This window comes from Dicentrarchus labrax, unplaced genomic scaffold (assembly GCF_905237075.1).
Source record: "Dicentrarchus labrax unplaced genomic scaffold, dlabrax2021, whole genome shotgun sequence".
Classification (NCBI taxonomy): Eukaryota; Metazoa; Chordata; class Actinopteri; family Moronidae; genus Dicentrarchus; species Dicentrarchus labrax.
In genome coordinates, this window is record NW_026136724.1 from 11680525 (window position 1) to 11698780 (window position 18256).

At 37.3% G+C, this 18256-nt stretch overlaps 1 protein-coding gene and 2 long non-coding RNA genes across 7 annotated transcripts in view; 1 reads left to right on the plus strand and 2 right to left on the minus strand.

Moving 5' to 3' along the window:
• The window catches only part of grm8a (glutamate receptor, metabotropic 8a), a 444440-nt gene that overhangs the window by 246511 nt on the left and 179673 nt on the right, over positions 1–18256 (plus strand). The window lies entirely within an intron of this gene.
• LOC127359193 (uncharacterized) lies at positions 4878–6566 on the minus strand. The gene is made up of 2 exons (XR_007882615.1): positions 6496–6566; positions 4878–5977 (listed from the first exon to the last, which is right to left on the minus strand). It is a non-coding gene; the product is annotated as an uncharacterized LOC127359193 (long non-coding RNA).
• LOC127359191 (uncharacterized) lies at positions 6580–8629 on the minus strand. Its single transcript, XR_007882613.1, has 4 exons — positions 8584–8629; positions 8272–8338; positions 7615–7959; positions 6580–6821 (listed from the first exon to the last, which is right to left on the minus strand). It is a non-coding gene; the product is annotated as an uncharacterized LOC127359191 (long non-coding RNA).

Genomic DNA, 18256 nt, shown 5'->3' on the forward strand with positions numbered 1-18256 from the left:
TATACAAACGCATTAAAATTCAGGATGAGAATGTGTTTTATTTTCCATCTCTACAGAAAAGAAAATATTCGGGGGCTATTTGTTTGGTTTGATACACAATGAAAGTAACATGAAATATAAAATATACAGGAAAAGCAGTCAAAAGACCACTTTAAAAGAGTCACCAAGCTAACGGCTGTGCCATTTGGCTTGTGAGTCTGAATGTAAGGAGTTTGGCACACACTGATGGGCCGTGTTGTGTGATTCTGCTATAACATCTGAGCATTGGGGAGAGACCAAACATTGCAGTGTTGTGTATGAATAAAAATAAGAGTAGGAGTATAAAAACACTTTTTTGTACTATGTTGTTTAACATTGATTTCTTGTCAGAATGTCCGATTGTCCAACTGGAGCTCGCTGTTGGATTATGGGAAGTTGGCTAGTTGCTGCAGAGTTGTCTGGCATGTGTGTGTGTGTGTGTGTGTGTGTGTGTGTGTGTGTGTGTGTGTGTGTGTGTGTGTGTGTGTGTGTGTGTGTGTGTGTGTGTGTGTGTGTGTGTGTGTGTGTGTGTGTGTGTGTGTGTGTGTGTGTGTGTGTGTGTGTGTGTGTGTGTGTGTGTGTGTGTGTAAATTTTGAGCTCAATGCTAAATATGTCCACTCATCTCTTGTGTCACCAGGAGCCCCGGGCTCACACCATGACGTTAATAGTTTGACAGGCCCCACTGCTCTTCTCGCTTTTCCATCCCTCCATCTGCTCCTCTTTGTCTCCCTTCCTCTGGCTCTTTCCCACTTTATTTCCATCACTTCGTGTCGCTTACTTTCTCACTCGTTGCCTCTTGGTGCCTTCGGACAAATGCAGGTCACAGCCAGAAAAAAAAAAAAAGTTTTGAGAGGGAAAAGGAGTCTAGACACTTTTTTTCCAATTCAAAGTTTTGAGAAGGTTTGAACATTTTGGCAAACTGTTCGGTTATGTTAGGTACTGTGTATTTTCTTAGTGTCAATTTATTTCTCAGGGATGGGTCGGTAACTTATGCTTTACAAGTACTCATAAAAGTTAATTTACTTTCCCGAGACTTTTTCCAGTACTTACTTACTATCTATGCAGACCAGTACCTTTAATTGTTAACACACTACATGTGCAATAAAGGAGAACAAACAACCATATCTCCTCCATCCACTCTTAAAGCATTTAAAAGGCTGCTCTCTAGAGCAGTGGTGGCCTACCTGGATGTCTGGACCCCCACAAGGGGGACATAAGATGATAAATAAGTTAAATGAAATTCAGTCACAAGAAATGTGGTTTACGTTTTAAAATTTTCACTTGTATTTGCCCTTTTCTATTGAAATTAAATTAACATTTAAAAATGTTTGCCCGCAGTACTCCACAGTACCCGTGGGGGTTTACGAGTGTGTGAGTTGGGGCTCTGATGCTCAACTGTCACTAGTTCAAGTCCCTGATATCTCCAAAGTTCAGCTGTGTTTTTTACTCTAACTGTTAACTGTCAGGGTGTGAGAAAGGTCACTTAGGAAGCTAATCAAGGAGTAACAACAGTAATCACTGGTAAATTATAATTGACATGACAAAAAAACACCTTTTGGAGTGTAAGGTTGTTGCTGAGGAAACTCCAAACAATGTTCACTCTATCACAGGTGCCGCAGACGCAGCTAGACTACATTAGCGCATAATCACCATTGAGCTTAACGTCACATCTGTCTTATTTTTTAACACTTACACATGGGTAGTAAGCAAATGCAGTTAAGTCAACGTTACATGGCAGCCAAAAAAACTTTCTACCTTTCTTGCTCAGCTTTCAAACCACAGTCTGAAGCACAGGGAAGATGTTTGCCAGGGCTAACCTCCTTCACATTTCCAGCAGCTATAAGCTCATGTCACCGTCACCTTTATGCTGGCTGCTCTCTTTTTCCTTTTTCTCAAACACACTGGCTACACACACATATTACACACTTTCTTATTCCTTCAAGGAGTTACACAGCTCTTATAACAGTAACTTTCATGTAGATGTCATTTGGTGATTGAGGAGAGGGAGTGAAAAACATTAGTAGACCATTAATATTAATAATCGTTTAATATTTTTGGGGTGGTTTTCGTAATTTTGTAGCGGCAGTGCGCCAATGCTAAATTAATTCAGGGGAAACACTGCTAATGCAGAGGGCAGTAGCAAGAGGCCTTGGCAAATGAAGCCAGTAGTGAAATCTCAGTCTCAGCCAGGGATTATGAGTTTGCATGCATAATATTTGTGAAGCTGATATGAAAATCGGATTCTGTTGCTATGATATTTATATTTTGGATAAGGCTGTTGACACTGTCTTACATGCATGGTTTGCGTTTTAGTGATGGTGATATTAACTGCCCCTGAACATCGTCCTCTAATGAGGGCACCACAATTTTTTATTAGGTATTCAACTGCCAGTATCACACTCACCATTTACTCAACTTCATGCTAGTCATGCAACAGACCACCAGACTACCAGGCTGCTTACTGCCAAGTTTCCAGCCAGAATTAAACCAGTCCCCAAGTCACCCTCCAGCAGTCCTGAGTTCACTGGCAGCCAATATGTTCAGAGAGAGTTCATTACAAGTTAGTTTTTCATTTTTACTTTTCTGTTGTTTCACAAAGAACAATTATTTTTTTTTATGTTAATATGTGGCTTAACTCTCTGGACCATAAGTGAGTGTTTGTCCACTTTAATGTACATGTTAACCTAGGAATGCTTTTAGTTTAGAACTTTAGTTTATCATTTTTATGTATTTTATGTCTAATCCAGTAAATTTTCTGTTTGAGTGGTGAGACTCAGGAATTCCAAGAGTAGATATTTCCATAGATATTATGTTAGCTTATGTTATTAAGTGCTGTGTTATTTCAAGGATTGTATTTAAGTTATAGAATTTGGAAAGCATCAATCAATTAACATTGAATCAAATGATTACCAGTAGGCCTAATGTGAAAGGCCGACAGGTAGTATCAAACCCACTGAGAATCAACACCCCAACCTTCAGCTGTTAAATCAATGTTTTGGCTTTTCCATACATTGTTTATTTGTGTAGTCTGTCATTTAAAAGAATACAAAATGGTGTGTTTCTCTGCTTAAAATCTCCTCTAACGTGCCTCTGAATTCTGGCCTGGTGCAAAAAAAAAAAAGATGTAGCATGAAATTCGACCGGGAGAATTAAAAACTGTCATAGTATAAAGAACACAAAACTGTATGCATACAATCTGAGTTTTTTTTTTTTTTTTATGCAACCAGAACAGTGGGATCTGCTTTTATATTTTCATCACAGTCACTGTAACATCCAGCATCATAGCCTTCAGTGTACGTTGACAACACTGCCCTCTAGCAATTGGAGGTTTAACCACAAAATACAATATCACAAAATGAAATATTGTGATACGATATTTCTCTATATTTTTTTACACCCCTAATAATCATCTATTTATTGTGATTATTATTTGAAAATCGGGTAACCTCTGTGGAATAATTGGAACAGAGACTGGTTGGCCTATATCGGTGTGGTATTGTATTAGTTCTGGACTAAAACTGGATGCCATCACCAGAAGTCAGCCATTACATTCTGCATAAAGCCCAGCTATGGACCATAAATGCTGGAGGTATGACTGTGTTACTCTATACTTCAGCTTGGGCTGAATGGTCACCAAGCTTGGGCGGTCATTCAACCCCAAATGGGGCCATATCTCAGCCTCTTATTTTGTCCACATCTCTGCCAACGAAAATTTGCTGCTTTTGCACCAAGAAATGTGCTTGGCTGCAAGTCAATATCCTCAGTGGCTGGTGATTTATGCCGTGCAGAAGAGTGTTTCCTGAGAAGCTCTGATTCCTCTCGATAAGCTATGATCACACACTTGTACACGTACATCAAATAATGGTCAGAGAAGTGAGCTGAACGACAAGTCAAGAGAAAGTCTGTTTCCCTGGAATGAGCAATGATCAAGAGGCCTGTAAAAACACATACACACACACACACACACACACACACACACACACACACACACACACACACACACACACACACACACACACACACATACTGTGAGCTGTATGATGAGTTACAATGATGAGTGAGGGTGTGACAGATTGAGCCTTCCTTCCAAGTTTGTCCACAGTGTGAATAATGGCCCTGGAAGTTGTCCAAGCTTCCTGTTTTCATTTTTTTTTTCAGTTTCCCTCTTTCTTTCTGGACTTATCTACTATGTTTTTAATTTATCTCCCTTCCAGTGTCGTGTTTTAGGGCTCCATCTGCATATTTTTGTCTTTTTCCTCTCTTTTAAAATCCCTATCGTAGCTGTGTTTCTTCTCATCTCTGTTGGTTTATGGTCAACACAACCTTTTTGTGGCAGTCTTTAGCCTGGATTCTGATTACTTTAAGATTCTCAACTTTCTAGATACCCAGCACAACCCCACATGACTCTATGAATAATATTTTGTTTTTATCTGTGTCTTCACTCTTTGTATTGCTTTGTTGTAATAATGTCCTTTCCACCACAGATGTTGTTACTAACACAATTCCTTTTGACTTTGTGCCAGAACAACATATGGATCCCTTGAGGTTGTCTTGTTTAAAGATTCTGATGATAAAGAATTTAGCAAATAATTGATTTTAATTATGTTTAAATGCACACATGGTGGGATATAACTGCTATAAGTAAATTTACTCATGTACTGTAATTAAGTACAGATTTGAGGTACTTGTACTTTACTTGATATTTGATGCAACTTCTACTCCATTACATCTCAGAGGCAAAAACGACCCACACTTGTCATAATGAATTCACTGAAAAATTATTATAGCAGTGATGTTAACGGGAGATATATGTATTTATGTATTAGATAGCATTAATTAAAACATATTATCCCAATGATTGGATTTGAAATGTATTGTCTTTTATTGCAAACAACTAAATTATCTAGAAATGAATTTACCCAGAAGTTACACAAAAAAACTCATGAAAGTGAAACATAAGGCATACAGCAAACATTAACTGACATCTTCTATGAGATCTTCTGTGTATGTGCTGCTCCACACTGTATCATACCACATTTACAACTTAGACTTACAAAGCACATCTTAGAGTATAAAATATTTGGAGTTGGTTTAAAAGTTGTAAATGTGAATACAAAAGTAGAATATATATTTATATTATTACTGCTAAAACAGGGGCCCAAGTGGGGTTGCTTACAAACAGATATACAAACCTTGTTTGATTGTTTTAAGTGACACAGAGTAAGACCCGAGTGAAAAATACAGTCATTACAAGCATGAAATAAATTCATTCATTTCTACCACATTTTGTTTTCTCTTTTGTTGATACCAATGAATCATTTAAATTAAGTACAAACATATAATTAACTTATCTTCAGAATATAATAATAATATAAAAACACTTCCAAATATATATATATATTTAAAAAAAATCTGAAATGTGTGATTATTTTGTACCAATTGAATTAAAGAAAAACATCCATTAGGATTCTGAGCAGTAAAGGAAAATACCAAGGGTTATGTGGTTGACTTCCATCTCCATGATCAGGCATCGACACCACACTGATTCTGCATTTAAAGCTAATCCATCAACGAACCTTTTAAACTATTTATTCATGTATACAATTTCCTCCTCACAAAGAAAAGGTAGCTGAAATAAACAGTTTTCATCACTCCACTTGAAGTTGTTTTTGATGACACCACAGTGGTTCGACAAGGGAAGCTCAGGTTGTGTGCCGTTCTCCCAGTTGTTGTTGGTCACTATCCTGTCGCTCGTCCAAATCCAGAATCCAAAAACTCGACTCTGCCTCAGACCAATCCAGAATGGACCAGTAACATCAGTGTGATTTAGCCACTGTCCGACAGCCTCCTCATCTTTCGAATCCTGAATCCACAGCAGGCGTGTGTGGTGAGATTTGCAATAGTCATAGGCATTTTCCCAATTCAGACGTTGTTTAATGACTTTGATTCTCACAGTACCTGACATTAAAACCAGGGAGAAGACAGAAGTAAGATTTACAGGTAGTAGCACCAAATGCCCATCAACAATCTGTCCATTAAGTTGGCGTCTGGTGTTTTGATAATTATTCTCTTGTGTGGAGTTCCCTTTCTATTCAGTCTTTCACTGTAACAAGTGACACATTGGTTTGCACCTCACAACCTTTAAACATACTATAAATTGGCAAGTGAGTCTCTTAGCTCTGAAATGGGCTGGTAACCTGTCCGAGGTGCAAATTAAAAAGTATATATACTGTGAGCACAACTTTTTACATTTATTAATTTATAATGTATATGTGTAGTATCATAGTATAATCACTCACTTTGTACAATTTGCAATACCGTTACTACTACTGTGTTTAAAACAATCAAAGTTATTGTCTGTAAACCCATTTTTGTGAATTACATGTGAATTCAATTCAATTGTGGAGTTTAGACTACATATAGGTTTGATATGTTAGACGATTTGTTTGTAGTATATTTGTTTGCTTATCACTTACCTTGGGAGCAAAGGGGTGTATTTTGATCGTTATCACATTCAAAACTCCATAAACTTCTATCAATGAATCCTTTTGCTTGCAGTCTTTGTCATCTTTTGGATGGTCTCTATCCGTATTCCATTTTCTGAATGAAGAGCAGCTTTTGTCCGCCCACTCCCATTCATCATGCATGAGTCCAATCCAAAAGCTTGTGTCATTTTTCATTTTAATCACTGTCTCATTTTGTGTTTGGTTTGCGATGCTGACCAAGTCAGTGTAGTATTTTCTGCAGTGCTGCAGAGCCTGACACCAGTTCTTCTCATTTTCAATCAGGATGTACTTAGTACCTGTAAAACATAAACAGATGGGCTCCCGGTTAGCTCAGTCAGTAGAGCTGGCGACCCATATATACAGACTTGCTGCAGGGGCCCGGGTTCGAATCTGACCTGTGTCATCCCCTCTCTCTCCCACCCTTTCCTGTTTCTCTTCGGCTGTCCCTTTCTAATAAGGGCGTGAAAAGGCCCACAAAACAGATATAGTAGAAATTGTACCTCCTTTCACAAAGGAGGTGGGAAAGTTAGTACTCCAAACTTTCTGTGGATTTGTTTGATGACATCTGTGCTGTTATAAAAGCATAAAGAGTAGAGGGATACACAATTCGAACAACAACGCTATAATATTTTGTCGCATTTTACCTCAATTCAATTTGGGAGTCTGACAACACCGTGTTTGCTGATGTCAGCAGCTCTGAGGGCTCTAGAATACCCTTCAGCTTAACTCAAAAATCCACCATCAAACCTAGAACCATTTTTTTTGCTGTGTACAGGATGTATGCTTGTGTGTGTTACGGTGTCGCTGCTGTTGTTCTCGACTATATTTACACACTGAATGCACCTGTTATCTTCATTATACTGTTTCATTGTATTGTACTGTGTACAATAAAAAGACATTTAATACATGCTGCCTCTGTTTGGTTTGGTTTCAAGTGCAGAGGTCTGAACATACAAGGACCCAAAAGTACCATACAAGGAGGCAGTTAAATAATATAATAATAATTTCTAATAAACCATGAACCCTAACTTTACCTTCCAAACAAATTATTGAGCATTTAGCAAAGAAATCTAATATGATGAAACTTACCATGGTAGCACATGAAATGTTTCCTCTCTGAACAACTGAAATTGCTCCATTTCTGTCCGTCGGTAGCTACACATCTTTGCTCCCCACTTGTTACATTCACAGAAAAATTCCTGAATAGGTAAGGGGTACCGTCTGACCAAGTGATATTTCTCCTCTTACGCAGACCCAGCCAGATTACGCTATTGGTGAAGTTGGCTGTGAACTTGGCGTCCTCTTCGTCATACAGAGTTACAAGTGTTTCATTTGTCATATTACATTCAGACAACGCATCATACCAAGAAAGCCCACTATCTTTACAACTGAAAAGTCTCAGACGGTTTGATGCCATTGTAAAGTGAAAAAAACCTGTCAAAAGAAAGACAAAACAATAGTTTATCCTTCACTTAATGTTTATGGCTTCTTAAAACAACAACCAACATTATGTGCTGTTGAAATTAAGTTCACTCAGTTAAAATGCAATGTGTGTCGCACACAAGGAGCAACATATCCCTACTCTGATGCATACAAAAAATCATTTGTACACAGTTTTTGCATGTTATAAAAGTACGACTAATGGCGGCATGTAGACATACCTATGCACATACTGTAGATGTTTTATTCAAAACTACTGATAACAAAAGAAGTATATCAGAATGAGACAGAGAAAGGGGCCCTTACCTGAGCCCAGAAAGAACAACACAAGTGTCATCTTCACAGTTATAGTGGCGTTCATCTGGAGAAAAGACTAAATCAGAAGCACAGAGATACCAAATTAAATTAAGTCATTATTTATAATAAAGGTAGAGTCCTAATCAGAGGGAAGATTATCAAGATGTTGCAGTTTAAAAAATGTTCCCTCTCTTTTGTTGGGTAACTGGTGCATACCCATACTGTGTATACTGGGTTTTACTGTCCACTGTAATTCAATACATGATAACTGTTGGAATAAATTACATTCATTCTTTTGCTCTTGATTTTAAGGTCTCTTACCTGCTGAGATCAGGCGCTGAGTGCAGTCAGTCTGGAAATGTTGTTTTAGTGTGAGGTCACAGGTTTTATATCCAGTACCTAGGTGATGTAAAGGCAACAGGTTTTTTTGTTCGTGTGTACATAGTTAAAACAGATATGGCAATATATTAATTATTAACTAAAGGTAGTCAAATGTAAATAAATGACAGTCACGTTGCACTTGGGTAAAAGTCATCTCTTGTGTAGCATATCAACTGAGAAAAACTGACTTTGTTCAGAGGGTTGCAATCCATACTGTAGTTTTGTAACTAACTAATATATATATACCAACAGACTCAGTGTGGTGTGTCACAAATGTTTACACAATGAAAATGTTAGTTAATTTATCACTTCAAGCAGTCGACACAATTCAAATACATACAAATACATACATTCAGATATATTTAAGACAGAGACTCCTAAAGCACTGTCCTCTTCAAATAATCTGTGGGTAGGCCTTGGCACCTTAGTTAGAACAATAATTAATACATGCAAGTATGAACAAAGGAGTCAAATTATGTTGCAGCTTTGACACACAAAAGCTTGCATCTGTTTACTTGCTCCATATCCCTCTTCTCCAGTCACCCACCGCACATTTCCTGGAAAGCGTATTTGCATATATTACATGTCATTAATGGTATTAGCAATTACCTGAAGACAATACTGCTGGATTATTGATCAGCAGAAACCCTTAGGAAAGTGAGAGCAGACAAGGCAAACTGTCCTGCATAACACTTCATATTTATAGTATAGTATATAGTATAGCCTATAGTCTGTCAATAATAGCGCTCACAGTGTATGTTAGTTATTTATATTTTTTTTTTTTATTTTTTTTTTACATTTTTATTTTTAAATTTTTTATTTTTTTATTTTTTTTTTTTTTTTTTTTTTTTTTTTTATATTTTAAATTTAAGGACATATATATATATTTATATTTTGTTTTATTAATTTTTGTAATGTTGTTTTTTTTTTTGGGGTGGTTTGTACTTAATATACACGGAACAGGCACAGGAGGATTTAGGTATGTAGATTTTTTAATTAGGTTTTGAATTTTTTTTTTGGATTTTAGTTTTTTTTTTGATTTTTTTTTTTTTTTTTTTTTTCTTTTTTTTTTCTTTTTCTTTTTGGGTTTGAGTTGGGTTTTTAGGTTTTTTTTTTTTTTTTTTTTTTTTTTTTTAAAAATGTTAAGTTTTTATTTTTTTTTTTTTATTTTTTTATTTTTTTTTTTTTTAAACAAAGCAAGTTTTTTTTTTATTGAATTTTTTTTTTTTTTATATTTTTTTTTTTTTGTTTTTTTATTTTTTTTTTTTTGTTTTTTTTTTTTGATTTGTTTTGTGGGTTTTTAATCTCAATTGTTTTTTTTTTTTTTTATTTATTTTTGTCCTTGGGGCAAGACTGACCTGTGATTAAAAAAGAGCGGCTTTTAATAAGGAGTTTTGTTTTGTGTTTGTAATATAGAGGGGGGAGCAATCGGGGCCACCCCGCCTCCCCCGACATTTGGGATGTTTTTTTTTGCACCTGCTGCGGAGGGGGCGGCTGATTATTTTTTCCGCCTTATGCCAGCGTCAGGCAAAATAAGGAGTATGCAACCGGCAAAAAAAAAAGGGTGGATAAAAGTTTTTAATTACCCCGTTTTTAGGCAACATATATAAAAAAAATTTAATATTATTGTTGGGTTTTGAAAAGGGTTTTTTTGTTGCTTTTTTTTTGAGAAGGGGGTTTTGGTGTGAAAGTGTTATAATTTTTTTTATATTAAATTAATTTTTAAATTTATTGTTAATTTTTTTTTTTGTTTTTTTTATTTTTTTTTGGTGTTTTTTAAGTTTGTATAAGGTTTTTTATGGTTTTTAAATTTTTTATTTTATTTTAGTTAAAGTTTTTTTTAGTTCATGTTCATCTTTATTTAACCTTATTATTACCTACACTTTTACCATAATTTTTTAAATTTTTTATGTGGATAAGTGGTTGGGTTTTTAAAGGGTGATTTTTTTTTTTTTTTTTATTTGAAATGGGGTTTTTTTTTATTTAAAGTTTTTTTAAAATAATTATTATTACTTTAACTTTAATAAGTCAATTTAAACTAAAATTTTTTTAACAACATTTAAAATATGCAAGTAAAATAATTTATGTAGAAATTTTAATATATATGTATTAATGAATTTGGACTTAAAGGGTGTGGCTGTGGGGGGATAGGAGAAGCTGTGGAGAATGGGAGAAAAAGAAGTGTACCAGAAAAATAGAAAAAAGAAACAGACCTATTTAAAAGGGCAACCGCCGTGGCAGAAGAAGGACCACGAGGGAGCCAGAAAACCCAAAACTGACGCCAAGAAACCCAACATATTACGAACCAACCCCCAAAGAATCTTCATCAATCCTAAGATTTTAGCAACGATAAATTATAAAAAGTGGACAAAGGAAGCTAATAAAGCAACAAAAGGAATACACTAAAGCACCACATTAAAATTATAAAAAACTAAATTTAAAAAGGGGTAAATGGTTTTAAAAAAGTTTAGGTGAAAATTTGTTCTTGCAGAGGGACCCGGGCCGTGGGGCCCAATGGCGATTCCCGATTACTGCTTTTTTTTTTTTTTTCAGGGCTCAATTTGGGACGGAAAAGTCACAATGTAAAAGTTAAAAAAAAAATTTAAATAAAAGAATAAAATAAAAACCTTGTATCCAGGCCTTATCTTTGTTTTTTTTTTTTATTAAAATCTTAGGAAATTTAAAATTAAAATATAAAAACAAACAATTCTATCCAGTACCAAGACAAAAGAACAGGGCGCTGCAACAGCTCCCACTCCAACTAAATTTTTTATAAAAGAAGTGAAAAATTTAAAAAAGAAGAAGAAAAATATGTTTAAGAAAATAAAAAATATAAGGATTTAAAAAAAAAAGAAAAAAAAGAAGAAAAAAAAAAGAAGGAGAGAGGCAGAGAGAGATAAGGTGTTGAATGATATCAAAAAAAAGGAGCAACCCAACCAAAGCTACATTTCTTTAAAAAAAACAATTTTTTGGGACGAAGAAATATCAGGAAGGCTTTTTTTGGGAAAGCCTACCCAGAGCAAAAACACCTTCCCCCCCCCAATTATCCTATTCCATCACACGGTCCCACCCAAAGGCGGGCCACCTTTACCACCCCCTGTGATGAAAAAAACCACCACAAGGGGGCCACCCTTCGGCTAAGGCCCTTCAGGGGGGTCCACTACACCACTAGCTTAAGCAAGGGCAAGCCCCCTAAGCCCACCCGGCCCCCAGTTCCGAGGGTTTTCTGTGGAAGGCAACACACTTAAAAAAAAAGGTATAAAATTTTTTTTCAATCATTAATAATAGAAAAATATATTTTAATAAAAATGAAGGCCCTCTACCTCCTTGTGGGATGTTCGGGAAGGGACATTAGGGGTAATTACTTGCTTGTTGGTGCGGGTGCGGCATAGTTTCCTGGGGGGGAGGGCATAGGAGAAGTAAGGAGGATTTTTTTTTTTTTGATTGCTTTTTTTTTGAGGAAAATCTCATCGGCAAAGAAAAGAGACACCAAAAGACCCCACCCAAGTAAAGAGTTTGTCCTCCTTCCTGCGGGGGAGGCTGGCTTGCTGCATTGTAATAGATTATATTTTTTAAATTTTAGGGGGGTGGAAAAAAAAAAAAATTCTGCAAAATTCTTTTTTGGTTGAAAACCGGGGGGAAGAGAAAAAGGTTTTTGAGTGAGAAAGAAGAAGCCAAATTCCTTAGCTTCAGCCAATTTGTTAACTTTGTTTCCAAAAAAGCCAAGATAGCTTGTAACCCAGCGACCCCCCTCCTTGCTTTGGAAGGTGGGGGGGGGGGAAAAATGAAGACACCAAAGACCCGACCCTGGGGGTAAAAGGGTTTTTGAATGTATCTGAAAAGAAAGACCAGATGTTAAAGGGGGGGCTTTTTGGGGGAAAGTTATCCATGGCCTTCAGACATGCCGGAAGTTCAGGAACAAGTCTATAGCCGAACGAGTCAAGTTTGTGCAAATGAAGAAATTGTGCTTTGGATGTTTGCAAACAGGACACCATTCAAAGAACTGTGAACAGAGAAGTGTCTGTGACACATGTAAAAGGAAACACCCAACGTGTACTAAGGAAAACGGAAAGAAAGAACAACTGGTTGATGAATGTAAAGAGAGTGGGAAACACTCAAGGGAGAAGGAAAGAACAGATTCTAAACAGACCAATGAAACGTCGTATGAAGCCACATCTAACAGAGTGGTGCAAGACATGAACAGCACCTATACATCCACTGTTATTCCAGTCTGGCTGTCCACGACAAGTAACCCAGAGACTGAGGTTCTCGTATATGCACTTCTGGACAACCAAAGTGACACCACCTTCATCTTGCAAGAGAAGGCAGAAACTTTGGACACGCAAAAAGAGCCTGTGCATTTAAAGCTCTCCACATTGTCATCCCAAAGAGCTGTCATTCCAAGTCAAAAGATTACTGGGCTGCAGGTCAGAGGTTTTTATTCATCAAAGAAAATCGTTCTCCCAGTAACCTATTCAAGAGAATTCATTCCTGCCAATCTAAGTCATATTCCTACACCCAAGACAGCAAGGGCATGGCCGCACCTGGAGCACCTTGCTGAAGAGATCGCACCTTTAATCCAGTGTGACATTGGTCTGCTCATAGGTTACAATTGTTCTCAAGCCTTGCTGCCAAGAGAAATTGTATCAGGTAAAGACAATGAGCCATTTGCTCAAAGAACAGACCTTGGCTGGAGTATAGTCGGCTGTGTCAATCCCTGTGTCGACTATGGCGATGCCATTGGAAGCAGCCACAGCATTATTGTGAGACAGGTGACCCCTCATCTTAAGTCACCTACTAATCTAACAAGTGAAGTCCGATACATTTGCCGAACACAAGTCAAGGAGTTAATCACTCCACCAGATGTGATAAAGGTGCTCGAGTCAGACTTCACAGAGAGAACCGTTGAGGATGCTCACTTTTCTCCCGGGGGGTTTTCCCCTCTTCCTTTAGGGGGGGGGGGGAACAGAAAAAGCAAATGGCTGTTAAATGAGGCATCCTTTTTTTTAAGAAAGGCCACGCCAACTTTCCAAGAGGAGATAAAGATCAATTCCCCGTTTTTTGGGTTAAAAAAACGAATTAGGAGAAAAAGGATACTATGTAGGTTTTGTAAACTTTATGAGTGAAACAATAGCTTGCGGAGATGCTGAAAAGATCTAGAAGACCCCCTCCCTGGTCCCCCCCCCCGCAAGGTGGGTTTCCCCCCCGAAAAAAACCGGAAAAAAGGGGGGTTTTTGTTTGTTGGTTTGGGTTGTTAGGTAGGTTTTTAATTGATTTCTTTCTTGGTGGGCGGGCTAAAAGGGAAAAATTTTTTAGATGTTTTTTTTGGGTTTGTTTGCCGGAGTCGCAGGATTAATTATTTGGGATTTTGGGCGTATGTTCCATGATTTTACGTAAAAGGAAAAACCAAAAGTTTTTTAGTTTTTTTTTGGGGGGGAAGGGGGACTTTCAATCCCAACCCCAACCTTCCGTGTAAGGGATGTTTTTTTGGGGGGGGCCCCCCCCCGTCGCCGCGAACTATTACCTCTACCATCATGCTTTTTGGCAAGGAGTTGGTTATTGGTGGCGTACCTTTTCTTCTTTTTAAAAAAATTTTTTTTTGGGGATGAGGGCTGACAAGTGTGTTCACAATAGATGAAACAATACAGTTGGTCAGGGAAGCGAGGCAGATTTTAGCGCTGGCAACTACATATCCACAAGTTTGTTTCTTCAGCCACCAGGGTTTTTTTCATTACCCCCGAAGAAGGGTGTGCTGAAACGGTTGGAAATGAATTGTTTTTTTTTGGGGGGAACCCCAAAATGGGGGGGGTCTTAGTTTTAAATGGTGTTTAGCTTCAGACCAGTTCCAGTTTAGGGTGATTGTGATTGAGGGCCACTAAGTATAAGGGGAGTTTTTTCATTCTTGCCCTCTTTTTCCGCCCTTTTTGGTTTTTTTCTTTTTTTTTTGTGGGCGGGAAGTTAATTATTTGGGCGGAGTGGCGGGGGGAGGTTTGGGGGGATTAACCCATTACCTACGGCCGTCCGGGGAGGATGGGTTTTTGTTTGTACATAAACAAACTTTTGTTATGTTAGGTTTAGGTTTGTTACCCTGAAGGTTTTTAAAAAAAAAAAAAGAAATACGCCCTCCTTTTTTTTCTGACGGTAGTGTCAGAGGTATGGAGAATGTACGTACCTGAGCAATCCGTGCATCAAACCAAATCCACTGTTCCTTGGTCATGGGCAAGGCAAGAGTGGCCCCCACAAAGGTCACCCGGGTGCCCCGACTTGGGCTTTCCGGTTTTTTTTTTTCTTTTCAATTAAGAAAATTTTAAAAAGGGTGGAGAAAAAAAAAGACAAGGGTTTTTTTTGGGCCGGGCCTCAAGTCGTTCTTGGATATGTCAACAATGACGCCAGACGGTTTCTTTTTTTTAAAAAAACCCGTGCCCAGCACGGCAGGAAAAAACCAAACCAAGGGGGGAGATATATGAAAAAAATTTCCTGCAACCCGTCAAGGGGGGTTTAGGAAAAGGGATTTGATTGCATCCAACTGGTTTACTAACCGGTAAATTTTTTCCCCGTTTGGTCCAGATTTTCTCTGGTTTGATGAGCTTTCCAGTGGAGATGTTAAGGTGGGAGATGTTGCAGTCGAAGACCCAGAAGTTCGTAAGGCTGTGGTACACAAGGTACACACTATGACAGCGGAAGGTTCATTGATCGATCGCTTCCTAAAGTTCTCCAGTTGGACAAGGTTGGTCAAAGCCATCCAACAAAATTGCTATAAATATTACATGTCATTAATGTGTATTAGCAATTACCGAGGAACCTTAAAGGCCCCTGAAGAACAAATACTGCTGGATTATTGATCAGCAGAAACCCTTAGGAAAGTGAGAGCCATAAGACAAGGCAAACTGTCTTTTTTTTTTATTTTTTTTATTACAAAACCCTTATACAAATCTTCTCTTTAATATTCTTGGTGGACCGCCTCTTTTCCCACCCACTTTTTTTTTATGATAATTTTAATTCCTTTTGCCACCACCAGGAGAGTTTGTAAAGAAGACCTTTATCTTACAAAGAGGTGCGTAACACTTCCAAATAACATATTTATAGCCCTTTTTTTTTTTTTTTTTTTTTTTTTTTTTTTTTTTTTTTTTTTTTTTTTTTTTTTTTTTTTTTTTTTTTTTTTTTTTTTTTTTTTTTTTTTTTTTTTTTTTTTTTTGGTGGGGTTTTTTTTTTTTTCTTTTTTTTTTTTTTTTTTTTTTTTTTTTTTTTTTTTTTTCCCCTTTTTTGGTGGGGGGTTTTTTTTTTTTTTTTTTTTTTTTTTTAATTTACTTTCAATTAAGAGATAGTATATAGTATAGCCTATAGTCTGTCAATAATAGCGCGACTTGTGTTCGTGATTTAAACTGGAGGGAGTAACACACAGTAAACAGCATAATTAATGGGAGGTAACCTGAGTTATGCTTTTCTCACATAATTTGAAGTAGTGTTTTTTCCTTCAATTAAAGAAGCATATAGTGAAAAGGACAGACACAATTTATGTCCGAAAATGTTCAATATTTAATAATATAGAATAGAATTTGTCATGTAAATATAATAAATATTAATATTAACTAGTAATATTTCAAGCGCTATACTATAATCCTATTTGCCATACATTTGTACAGCTACTGCCAGAAGAAGAAATGTTTTCACCTCAAAAATTATTTGATCGTGCAAACTGGTCTGCAGGGCCTTTTCTTGATTTTTGCTTGGGGCCTTTTGAATCAGTAAAACTGCCCCTGCGCATGGAGACATGTTCTCTCATTATCGCACACACCTATCTGATGCTGTCTGACTCTTAAAGACCCCCACAACTCCCAAACAGCGGGGTGACCTCCTCATTATTCACAACTCAGTATAGGCATGTCCCAATGGCAACCTCTAATGCTTTGATAATACTCTGGTCACTGGGCATTGCAAGCCTGATAATTATATATATATACCGATCAGCCATAACATTATGAGCACTGACTGGTGAAGTGAATAACACTGATTATCTGCTTATCATGGCACCTATCAATGGTTAAGATATATTAGGCAGCAAGTGAACATTTTGTCCTTTAAGTTGATGTGGTAGAAGCAGGAAAAATGGGCAGTGTGAGGATTTGAGCAACTTTGACAAGGGCCAAATTGTGATGGCTAGACGATTGGGTCAGAGCATCTCCAAAACTGCAGCTCTTGTGGGGTGTTCCCAGTCTGCAGTGGTCAGTAACTATCAAAAGTGGTCCTAGGAAGGAAAAGCAGTGAACCAGTGACAGGGTCATGTGCAGCCAAGGCTCACTGATGCACGTGGGGAGCAAAGGTTGGCCAGTGTGGTCCGATCCAACAGACGAGCTACTGTAGCTCAAACTGCTGAAACAGTTAATGCTAGTTCTGATAGAAAGGTGTCAGAACACACAGTGCATCACAGTTTGTTGTGTATAGGGCTGCATAACATTATGACCACCTGGGCACCCTGGTGGTCATAATGTTATGGCTGATCAGTATATATATGTGTGTGTGTGTGCGTGTGTGTGTGTGTGTGTGTATGTATGCGTTTGTCAGCGTGAAAATGCATCGTAATGCATGTAGTTATAAAAATGTTGGATAGATGGAATAAAGCCTATAAAAGAGGAACACAACTGATTTGTTTTACTGTTTTGAACCAGATGAGCTTAGAGTTTGACTTCGCTCAATACTAAGCAGCTCTATTCTGTGTAGAAAATACCAGAATATAGTGTTAAACAAAATCTCCTCCCATCTCTGTCTCAGGTTTGAGATACTGTAGCAGGTCAGAGTGTGCGCCCAGAATCTCATTGTATAGTCGTGTTGATCATGTTATTTGCCTGCTGTTACATTTTGTAGACATTGTAGCTGAGCCTCTCCAAGTTAGTTACACATCACTTGATGTGTAGTGGGGTGAGATGTTGGAGTGGACCTCATAAAGTGTCCACTGAGTGTGTGTTAATTGAGCAATTTACTGACATTTTCTTTTTCTGTGTTTCCAACTGTGCAAGGTATATCTTGAAATTGTACCTCTGCAGTGTGTAGACATTGATAAAAAGACTTAAAAAGATAGATTCCATCCATCTAAGGTGTGTCTATTAGCTTTGTATGAGCATGCTATAGTGTAAAGTATAATTCTGGTTTATGTGTAATGGCCTAATTGTCATAGCTATCTTCTATGAATAGAGTAACTAGGTTTGTCATGTTTTTTACTCAAAAAATGACAAAATACAGAACAATATGTACAGCATAGCAAACCATGCAGTGGTGTAGCAAAGTTGCATAACCATCAGAAATACTGTTGTTATGCCATGACGTGTGTATTCAAATCATGGCACCTGGAGTGGAGCCACCAGGCACATAGGTGTCAATGAATAGCCTTGTGTATCAGGAGATGATATGCAAATCCATCCAGAAATTTGTTTTGGTGAATATTTACCTTTTTGACTTTGTATATTGGCTTACTGGGTGATTTTAAAAGGTCACTGTAATGTTATTTCCCTATTTGAGATCTGTGAAGTCATTTTCAGGTGCCATTTCATTCTTTTACTTCTCCAACCCAAAGGTCTCCAACCAAAAACTTCATTAATTGCAACTTTCATTTCTCTGT